This window comes from Natator depressus, chromosome 5 (assembly GCF_965152275.1).
Source record: "Natator depressus isolate rNatDep1 chromosome 5, rNatDep2.hap1, whole genome shotgun sequence".
Classification (NCBI taxonomy): domain Eukaryota; kingdom Metazoa; phylum Chordata; order Testudines; family Cheloniidae; genus Natator; species Natator depressus.
The window spans coordinates 76419933-76431463 of NC_134238.1; the positions used below are offsets into that span (position 1 = coordinate 76419933).

At 43.4% G+C, this 11531-nt stretch overlaps 1 long non-coding RNA gene across 1 annotated transcript in view; it reads right to left on the reverse strand.

Annotated features, from left to right (window-relative positions):
• Positions 1–218: 218 nt before the first annotated feature.
• The window catches only part of LOC141987579 (uncharacterized), a 38247-nt gene continuing 26934 nt past the window's right edge, over positions 219–11531 (reverse strand). Inside the window, exons 3-4 of the long non-coding RNA XR_012639580.1 lie at positions 11319–11522; positions 219–399 (exon numbers count right to left, since the gene is read on the reverse strand). This is a non-coding gene — a long non-coding RNA (uncharacterized LOC141987579). The remainder of the gene's footprint in view (positions 400–11318; positions 11523–11531) is intronic.

Genomic DNA, 11531 nt, shown 5'->3' on the forward strand with positions numbered 1-11531 from the left:
AAATAAAACTATGGTCATAATCTGCAGTGAAGGCACACACATGCACAACTAAATGCACCATGCATGATGATGAATCCACCTTCCTCTTCTGCATTCTTCTTTCAAAATGTGGGATTTGATGTTTGTTCAGGATGCAGAATAGGAAATAAACAAACATCAGTCATTTTTAACAAGGGGGCAGAGTAACAGGCAGGCAAACACACCATTTGTCTTCCTCTGTTTATGCTACTCATAAAAGAAACACATTCAAATGTTGAGCTTCCAAGAGACAAGTAAAAAAAAAGAAGCAGAAAAAAACTTTAAATAGTAAAAAAAAAAAAAAAAAAACCAACCTTGACAGTGAGTGTCATTTGAAGGGGGGGAAAACAGAGATGCAGGAGGTGACGGAGCTGCTGGAGCCTATGTAAACAGAAGAAAAAAAATAGGTTGTTAATTCCCAAAGTCAATTTCTCTCCTTTTTTCACGCATGGAGGGAACTCCTATTGATATCATATGAAGGAGATATCAAACCAGGGAGAAAATGATGGCATGGCCTCTTCTCCCAGTTACTTGATGACTTGACCATTATAAGATACATTCCAGACATGGATGCACAAGGCCAGCTTTATTCCACTCTCAGTAGAAGGCAGTGCATCCAAAATGAAGCTTTTGACAGGTAGGAGGATACCATGGCACAAAGCCACAGTACCAGTGTTAAGATGGGGCAGGGGGGAACCCTGCCAAAATATACTCCCTAAATGCTAACTTCTTACTGTAATCAAACATCATTTATGGACTATGAAAGGCAGTCTGATACAAGCAAGGTGAAACGACCTTGCAATTTATTTCACTTGTCTATGTCACAGACATTTCTTTACAAGACACAGCTGGGTCAAGGGGCTCAAATTCTTTATCCAATCTCTGGCCAATAACTGCTTTTTTTCTTTTTGTACTCATGTTTTTTATAAAGACTAATTAGGGGAAATTCCTCTAGACAAGTGAAACGCTCAGATACAGTGCAGGTGTTTATACTGACCCTGTTAGCTGCCAGCATTGTGAAAGCTGACCAGATGATATCTCTATGTGTATATTTTTTTCTTCTCTAGATGCATCTCAGTGCCCTGTCTTGGTGAGCTTTCTTTTGATTGTGCAGCACAAGATGGGAGACCATTTGAAGACCCTCCAGGCACCTCACACATTAACTGGAGAAGTCCCTTGCAGAGCATGAGGCAATAATCCTAGCACTGGATGGCCTGGAGAGCAAGAAGATTAAACCTGAGTGTCTCACAAGGGCAGCTGGGATGGATCTTCAAATTTCTATATGGGCTGTTTTTACAAGCTGTCTTCAATTTTTCATTATCAGATGTCAGGCATTACATAGTTTTCTTCTAGTTCTCTTTATTACAGCCAGTAGCCTGGTTTTCCTGGCAGTCAACATTGCGAGTGCAACATTGTTTCCTATAGTATACAAACCTGTACAAGACACAAACCTTGTTAAGCCACTTCATGTCTTATAGAGCAGTGTTTCTCAACGATTGGTCCGTAGACCGGCACCAGTTCCTGAGATCTCCCTGACGCAGATTAGGAAGGTGGCAAGTCAGTCCCTGTTACCAAAAAGGTTGAGAAACACTGTTATAGATCATCCCAAATGTACAGAGAGCAATTCTGCTCTCCCTTTTCTAGAGTTAAGCAATTGGATTTTGGTTTTGTTTGGGGGTTGGAGGTGGGGGTTGGTTGTATTGTTTGTTTTTGTTTTTGAGGATATAGGACCTTGAATAGCCTCTTAAAAAGGAACCTAGCCAGCTCAGAAGAGATACATCCACTCTTTCACCCCACCCATATTCCTCTTCCCTCTCCTTGCAGCATATGAGAAGTGCTATAGTCCCAAGGCCTTCATTTTCCGTTAGGCAACTGGAGTAAGTCTGTTACTGGAACATATACAGATAACAGGATGTGGTCAATTGTTAAGAATTGACCATTTAATGAAAAGATAAATGTGCTATTTTCATGCCAAGTGCCATATAAATAACCATATATTTGCTTCCTTCTTCTAAATCACAGTTCAGGTTATAGATGCAGGAGAATGAAAAGTTCCATTCTTCTAGAATGTACGTGCTGGACCTAGGCAATATATATATTTTAATTTGTGTTTACCTGAAAAAATTGCATAATTCTTAATACCCATAGGAGCTTTCACCTTAGGCTCTCAAAGCCCTTGCAAACAAACATAAATTAATTAGGGTTGCCTCATAGCACTCCTGTCAGATAGGTATCCCCATTTTCCCAGATGGATAAACTGAGACACAGAGAGTGCAGTGTATCAGTGGCAGCCCTTACAATCCTGATTCAAAGTCACTTGCTTTAACCAGTTCCCTTTAACCTAAAATTCTTCTACCTATAAAAATGGGCTGGAGCCTTGGAATTAGCCCTTCTGAACCCAGTGCAGTTTTGCAGAGAGGGGGCCTTTAAGCCACCTTCTCTCTTTCTCTCTTTCACACACACTCACACACTCTCTCTCTCTAGGAGCTAGGATTCATGATGTGATGGAGAGACTGCCGAGACTCATCAAGCCCTCGGATCACTACCCCTTCCTGCTTCTCCACGTGGGCACCCATGATACTGCCAAGAATGACCTTGAGCGGATCACTGCAAACTACGTGGCTCTGGGAAGAAGGATAAAGGAGTTTGAGGCACAAGTCGTCTTCTCGTCCATCCTCCCCGTGGAAGGAAAAGGCCTGGGTAGAGACCGTCGAATTGTGGAAGTCAACGAATAGCTACACAGGTGGTGTTGGAGAGAAGCCTTTGGATTCTTTGACCATGGGATGGTATTCCAAGAAGGAGGAGTGCTAGGCAGAGACGGGCTCCACCTAACAAAGAGAGGGAAGAGCATCTTTGCAAGCAGGCTGGCTAACCTAGTGAGGAGGGTTTTAAACTAGGTTCACCGGGGGAAGGAGACCAAAGCCCTGAGGTAAGTGGGGAAGTGGAATACTGGCAGGAAGCATGAGCAGGAGCGCACAAGAGGGGAGGGCTCCTGCCTCATACTGAGAAAGAGGGACAATCAGCGAGTTATCTCAAGTGCCTATACATAAATGCAAGAAGCTTGGGAAACAAGCTGGGAGAACTGGAAGTCCTGGCACAGTCAAGGAATTATGATGTGACTGGAATAACAAAGACTTGGTGGGATAACTCACGACTGGAGTACTCTCATGGATGGATATAAACTGTTCAGGAAGGACAGGCAGGGCAGAAAAGGTGGGGGAGTTGCATTGTACGTAAGGGAGCAGTATGACTGCTCAGAGCTCAAGTATGAAACTGCAGAAAAACCTGAGAGTCTCTGGATTAAGTTTAGAAGTGTGAGCAACAAGGATGATGTCGTGGTGGGAGTCTGCTATAGACCACCGGATCAGGGGGATGAGGTGGATGAGGCTTTTTTCTGGCAACTCACGGAAGTTACTAGATCGCAGGCCCTGGTTCTGATGGGAGACTTCGATCACCCTGATACCTGCTGGGAGAGCAATACAGTGGTGCACAGACAATCCAGGAAGTTTTTGGAAAGTGTAGGGGACAATTTCCTGGTGCAAGTGTTGGAGGAACCAACTAGGGGCAGAGCTCTTCTTGACCTGCTGCCCACAAATCAGGAAGAATTAGTAGGGGAAGCAAAAGTGGATGGGAACCTGGGAGGCAGTGACCATGAGATGGTTGAGTTCAGGATCCTGACACAGGGAAGAAAGGAGAGCAGCAGAATATGGACCCTGAACTTCAGAAAAGCAGACTTTGACAACCTCAGGGAACTGATTGGCAGGATCCCCTGAGAGAATAACATGAGGGGGAAAGGAGTCCAGGAGAGCTGGCTGTATTTTACAGAATCCTTATTGAGGTTACAGGGACAAACCATCCCGATGTGTAGAAAGAATAGTAAATATGGCAGGCGGCCAGCTTGGCTTAATAGTGAAATCCTTGCTGATCTTAAACACAAAAAAGAAGCTTACAAGAAGTGGAAGAATGGACAAATGACCAGGGAGGAGTATAAAAATATTGCTCAGGCATGCAGGAGTGAAATCAGGAAGGCCAAATCACACCTGGAGTTGCAAGAGATGTTAAGAGTAAAAAGAAGGGTTTCTTCAGGTATGTTAACAACAAGAAGAAAGTCAAGGAAAGTGTGGGCCCCTTACTGAATGAGGGAGGCAACCTAGTGACAGAGGATGTGGAAAAAGCTAATGTACTCAATGCTTTTTTTTTGCCTCTGTCTTCACGAACAAGGTCAGCTCCCAGACTACTGCACTGGGCAGCACAGCATGGGGAGGAGATGACCAACCCTCTGTGGAGAAAGAAGTGGTTCGGGACTATTTAGAAAAGCTGGACGAGCACAAGTCCATGGGGCCGGAGGCGCTGCATCTGAGAGTGCTAAAGATGTTGGCGGATGTGATTGCAGAGCCATTGGCCATTATCTTTGAAAACTCATGGCAATCGGGGGAAGTCCCGGACAACTGGAAAAAGGCTAATGTAGTGCCCATCTTTAAAAACGGGAAGAAGGAGGATCCTGGGAACTACAGGCTAGTCAACCTCACCTCAGTCCCTGGAAAAATCATGGAGCAGGTCCTCAAGGAATCAATTCTGAAGCACTTAGAGGAGAGGAAAGTGATCAGGAACAGTCAGCATGGATTCACCAAGGGCAAGTCATGCCTGACTTATCTAACTGACTTCTATGATGAGATAACTGGCTCTGTGGATAAGGGGAAAGCAGTGGACGTGTTGTTCTTTGACTTCAGCAAAGCTATTGACACGGTCTCCCACAGTATTCTTGCCAGCAAGTTAAAGAAGTATGGGCTGGATGAATGGACTATAAGGTGGATAGAAAGTTGGCTAGATTGTCAGGCTCAACGGGTAGTGATCAATGGCTCCATGTCTAGTTGGCAGCCAGTATCAAGTGGAGTGCCCCAAGGGTCGGTCCTCGGGCTGGTTTTGTTCAATATCTTCATAAATGATCTGGAGGATGGTGTGGACTGCACACTAGCAGCAAGTTTGCAGATGATACTAAACTGGGAGGAGAGGTAGATACGCTGGAGGGTAGGGATAAGATACAGAGGGACCTAGACAAATTAGAGGATTGGGCCAAAAGAAATCTGATGAGGTTCAACAAGGACAGTGCAGAGTCCTGCACTTAGGACGGAAGAATCCCATGCACCGCTACAGACTAGGGACTGAATGGCTAGGCAACAGTTCTGCAGAAAAGGACCTAGGGGTTACAGTGGACGAGAAGCTGGATATGAGTCAACAGTGTGCCCTTGTTGCCAAGAAGGCCAATGGCATTTTGGGATGTATAAGTAGGGGCATTGCCAGCAGATCGAGGGACGTGATCGTTCCCCTCTATTAGACATTGGTGAGGCCTCATCTGGAGTCTTGTGTCCAGTTTTGGGCCCCACGCTACAAGAAGGATGTGGAAAAATTGGAAAGCGTCCAGCCGAGGGCAACAAAAATGATTAGGGGACTGGAACACATGACTTATGAGGAGAGGCTGAGGGAACTGGGATTCTTTAGTCTGCGGAAGAGAAGAATGAGGGGGGATTTGATAGCTGCTTTCAACTACCTGAAAGGGGGTTCCAAAGAAGATGGATCTAGACTGTTCTCAGGGGTAGCAGATGACAGAACAAGGAGTAATGGTCTCAAGTTGCAGTGGGGGAGGTTTAGGTTGGATATTAGGAAAAACTTTTTCACAAGGAGGGTGGTGAAACACTGGAATGTGTTACCTAGGGAGGTGGTGGAATCTCCTTCCGTAGAAGTTTTTAAGGTCAGGCTTGACAAAGCCCTGGCTGGGATGATTTAGTTGGGGATTGGTCCTGCTGTGAGCAGGGGGTTGGACTAGATGACCTCCTGAGGTCCCTTCCAACCCTGGTATTCTATGATTCTCTCCCTCTCTCTCTCTCCTAGTGCTACCAGGCACAAGGTCCAACTTATACACACAGAGAAACAGAGAGCAAGAATCCTAGTGCTACCAGGCACAAAGTCTAACTTTAAGCATCCTTGAGTCTAATCTAAGTTGTGCCAGCTCTGGTCCCCTATAGGCCATTATAGGAGTCAGAGATCAGTTGGTTGCGGTAGTGTGGCCATGTATCTTGCACTGGAAGCCAGAAGAGGGAGTGGCATAGGAGTGCTATGGTCATCCTGTACCACCAGGGAATTCCCACAAAGCAAGAGAAATTCTCAGTTAGCTGGTTAGGCTGCTTTTCACAAAGCAACTAGGATGGGGGAATGTGAGATCTGGTCCAATGTTTAAAGAAAGTGCCCCTTCTCTGTCGAATTTCTGTTAATCAAGTTTCTTAAATATTAGGTATGAAAATTTTCAAAAAGTCCTCTCTCTCTCTCTCTCTTTCTCTCTCTCTGCCAGTAAATATCTTGAACCCTGACTTACAGTGCTGATCATCACCTTCTCAGGAAAAAGCTATATTACTTCATTATGTCTGCTCAGGCCCTCATGATTTTTGAGTATATTCTCTGTGTATCTTGCTGGATTATTGGTACTGTTTGCATTTGGTTTACCAGCTTCTAGGAGCTGAATTCACACAATCTGATAAACAAATGCAATCCAACTCTCTGTCCTCACATAAGAACATAAGAATGGCCATACTGGGTCAGACCAAAGGTCCATCTAGCCCAGTATCCTGTCTTCTGACAGTGGCCAATGCCAGGTGCCCCAGAGGGAATGAACAGAACACGTAATCATCAAGTGATCAATCCCCTGTCACCCCTTCGCAGCTTCTGGCAAACAGAGGCTAGGAACACCATCCCTGCCCAACCTGGTGATAGCCATTGATGAACCTATCCTCCATGAACTTATCTAGTTCTTTTTTGAACCCTGTTATAGTCTTGGCCTTCACTACATCCTCTGGTAAGGAGTTCCACAAGTTGACTGTGTACTGTGTGAAAAAATACTTCCTTTTTTTCGTTTTAAATCTGCTGCCTATTAATTTCATTTGGTGACCCCTAGATCTTGTGCTATGAGAAGGAGTAAATAACACTTCCTTATTTCCTTTCTCCACACCAGTCATGATTTCATAGACCTCTATCATATCCCCCCCTTAGTTGTCTCTTTTCCAAGCTGAAAAGTCCCAGTCTTAATAATCTCTCCTCATATGGTAGTCATTTCATTTTTGTTGCCCTTTTCTGAACCTTTTCCAATTCCAATATATCTTTTTTGAGATGGGGCAACCACATTTGCACACAGTATTCAAGATGTGGGCATACCATGGATTTATATTGAGGCAATATGATATTTTCTGCCTTTTTATCTATCCCATTCTTAATGATTCCCAACACTCTGTTTGCTTTTTTAGACTGCAGCCGCACATTGAGTGGACGTTTTCAGAGAACTATCCACAATGACTCCAGGATCTCTTTCTTGAGTGGTAACGGCCAATTTAGACCCCCATTATTTTTTATGTACAGTTGGGATTACATTTTCCAATATGCATTACTTCGCATTTATCAACATTGAATTTCATCTGCCATTTTGTTGACCAGTCACCCAGTTTTGAGAGATCCTTTTGTAGTTCTTCGCAGTCTGCCTGGGACTGAACTATCTTGAGAAATTTTGCATCATCTGCAAATTTTGCCACCTCACTGTTTACCCCTTTTTTCCAGATCATTTATGAATACATTGAATAGGACTGGGCCCACGACCGTGGGGGACACCACTATTAACCTCTCTCCATTCTGAAAACTGATCATTTATTCCTACCCTTTGTTTCCTATCTTTTAACCAGTTACCAGTCCTTGAGAGGACCTTCCCTCTTATCCCATGACAGCTTACTTTGCTTAAGAGCCTTTGGTGAGGGACCTTGTCAAAGGCTTTCTTAAAATCCAAGTAAACTATATCCACTGGATCCCCCTTGTCCACATGCTTGTTGGCCCCCTCAAAGAATTCTAGTAGATTGGTGAGGCATGATTTCCCTTTACAAAAATCATGTTGACTCTTCCCCAACAAATGATATTCATCTATGTGTCTGACAATTTTGTTCTTTATTATAGTTTCAACCAGTTTGCGCAGTACTGAAGTCAGGCTTACCAGCCTGTAATTGCCGGGGTCACCTCTGGAGCCCTTTTTAAAAATTGGCACCACATTAGCTATCCTCCAGTTATTTGGTACAGAAGCTGATTTAAATGATAGGTTACAGACTACAGTTAGTAGTTCTGCAATGTCACATTTGAGTTCCTTCAGAACTCTTGGGTGAATACCATCTGGTCTTGATGACTTATTACTGTTTAGTTTATCAATTTGTTCCAAAACCTTCTCTAATGACACCTCAATCTGGGACAGTTCCTCAGATTTGTCACCTAAAAAGAATGGCACAGGTCTGGGAATCTCTCTCACATACTCAGCCATGAAGACTGATGCAAAGAATTTGTTTAGTTTCGCTGCAATGGCCTTACCATCCTTGAGTGCTCCTTTAGCTTCTCGAGGCTTCCTGCTTCTGATGTACTTAAAAAAATTTTTTTGCTATTACTTTTTGAGTCTTCGGCTAGCTATTCTTCAAATTCTTTTTTTGGCCTTCCTATTATATTTTTACCTTTCATTTGCCAGAGTTTATCCTCCTTTCTATTTTCCTCATTAGGATTTAACTTCCACTTTTTAAAAGGATGCCTTTTTGCCTCTCACTGCTTCTTTTACTTTGATGTTTAGCCACGGTGGCATTTCTTTGATTCTCTTACTATGTTTTTTTAATTTAGGGTATACATTTAAGTTGAGCCTCTGTTATGGTGTCTTTTAAAAGTTTACATGCAGCTTGCAGGGATTTCACTTTTGATGCTGTACCTTTTAATTTCTGTTTAACTGACCTCCTCATTTTTGTGTTGTTCCCCTTTCTGAAATTAAATGCTACGGTGTTGGGCTGTTGTGGTGCTTTCCCCGCCACATGGATCTTAAATTTAAATTATATTATTGTCACTATTACCAGGCTGTCCTGCTATATTCACCTCCTAGACCAGTCCTCTCAGGACTAAATCAAGAATTGCCTCTCCTCCTGTGGGTTCCAGGACTAGCTGCTTCACAAGTGAAATGGTAGTGTAATATTCCAATCTTCAGTGGCTGTAAAAATCTTATGGGTTCATTTGATGAACATATTTCTCACAGATAGGAGAAGCTTATAGGCAGTATTATACTGGCCAGATTAAAACCACATAATGTAAATGCAGATGAGGTAAAAAGAGAGTTGTGTATGTCTGCAAATCATAACTGCACAGTTTTTTCATCTTTGCTCCCAGGCATCTGGTGTGCTGTTAAACAGTAACAGTAAGCAGCAGTCTCTGTCATCTTATGATGGTCTTGTAAGAGAGAATGAACACAGGCTTCATTATTTTTATCACCAACAAGGTTCTCCTTGGTTCCCCAGTGGTCTAGGATCCAGGCTATTCAGAAAGAGTCCTTCCAGCTTTCAGGTGAGGGATAAAACAGAACAGCTGTTAATGACTGTTTATCACAACAACTATTGAAGCCATGCAAATGGATGTCATACTTAAAAGCGCTGGAAAATTAAATCCAAATTACTGGGAAAATATAGAACATAGCCGAGGGAAATCAGCTTGCAGAAGCCAAATATTACATTAGCTTTGGATTACACAGACTTTCTCTTTTGTACAATAATAACCTCAGCCATTTCTGTGGGAACTATAATGAAATGTTATTTTTCATAGCTTTAGGCCATCAATTAACATGTTCTCAGAAACAATAACTATTTGTGTAATGTGAAGGATATCCAGTTTATACATTCTCACATCAAGTCCAATGGAATGGAGATTTAATATTTGTTCTACCTCTAATATTAATGGACTAAATCCTAATGCCCGTACACCACTGTTGTGTATTGTGGCTACAACTCCATGCCCTAAGTCATAACCATGCCCATACAGTGGTCCTAAGGGAGAAGACTCCATCATCTATGGACACAGAGCTGCTCTCCTTCCCATCCCATTCTCTCCTTCCCCCATCTCCACCATACATGCTAGTGGAGTGGAGCTGGTAGAGAAGGATGTTGTGGAGAGACAGAGGAATAGAGTGAGCTGCTCCCCAGCATCAATTGGCTGACAACTTCAAAACAGAGCTGTCACTTAGGAATGATGGGAGCCCATCTGCCTGAAGACATACACCTCACAGGAATTTTTGGTCTGGGGGAATGTTGAAGGCCCGTGGTCCCATCCAATCTCTTCCCAAGCACCTGTTTTGTAGGGGCTCTTAGTGAGTCCCCACCCTGACGCTTTGGTCTGTTGTCAGGTGGGGTTCTGCAGGAACTACTGCAGGCCTCAGACTTCTGTAGGCGTCTCTTTTTCTGCACGGGGAAATGCAGGACCACTTACATGAGCTCCAAGTCCCCTTTTGGTTTCCATGGGCTCTGACTGTGGAGTGGCTGAGCCAATCTGTGCACCTTACCGGGCCAGCCAGATTGTTCTCAGGGTAGGTCAGGTTAACATAGATCTTCGCCCCTTTGTACAAGCGTAAGGCTCTTCTATCCCTTAGGCTTTGCCTCATTTTATTATATGTTCATTGAGCTCTCTCTTATTCTCCCTTTCCAAGACCAGGAATCAGACCCTTTCCATCAGACACATTCATTCAAAAATACAGTTCCTCTCCTTCATTTTAAATTTTATTCTTACAAATGGAGAGACAATGCCTGAGCTTTTATTATGAGTTACATTATAAACAAGCATGTGTTCAACATTCCGCCTTTGTGCCCATCCTTTTCCCTATTTTTTTAAAATCATGATTTATAAACCTGAGTTTTGCTATCCAGCTGGTAGCCTTGGGGACCCATTCCAGAGCCATATTAGAAAGAATTGCAGGTCAGCAGGGGCAGAGGTTATCATTAGTTCTTCCAGCTGGTCCCTAATACGACAATGGTATTAGATGCAGAAACAACCAGGTAAAACTACTGTAGCCAAAAGAGGGTGGGGATGAAAGAACTCCCATAAAGAGGGAGGGCTGGAAACTGATGGTGAAAAGTTTCATAGGCTCCCACCTATGTTGCTTCAATCAAATTCAAGCTTCTGCAGAGCTACCTGATGTAGGTAATGCATGAATGGCCTGTAGTAGTTGGTCTTGGAGGTGACAGAAAATGTATTCTACTCCTTAGAGTAACTGTAATTAATGTCAAAAATGTACAGTAAAAAAGTTATTTCCTGCATTTATGAAATATATCTGTCTGTGCATTTACATTGCTCTCATTACCTTGGTATCTGAGCACCTTCCCAGGGAATTATGCAAGTTCTTTCCTGGCAGGCTCTTTCTAGAGCATCAGCTGTATATGCAGAGTAACTACAAGGTGGGACCACCAGTGTTGCTTTTGGCCTACCTGTAAGAAGGGCCCTTGAGTGCTGCTGTGATCAGGTCTGTGCTGGGAATGGAGAAAGAGTGCAATGTTGATTGTACAAAGGCAGAAGCAGGCAGCTGTAAGAGGACCAGCAGAAGGCAAGAGCAGCTTGGATAGCATGATCCTGTTGTTGATGTTGTTTTTTCTATAGCCAACCATTTCATCTGACTCCCTTTGGACCATCACCTGAGAAGA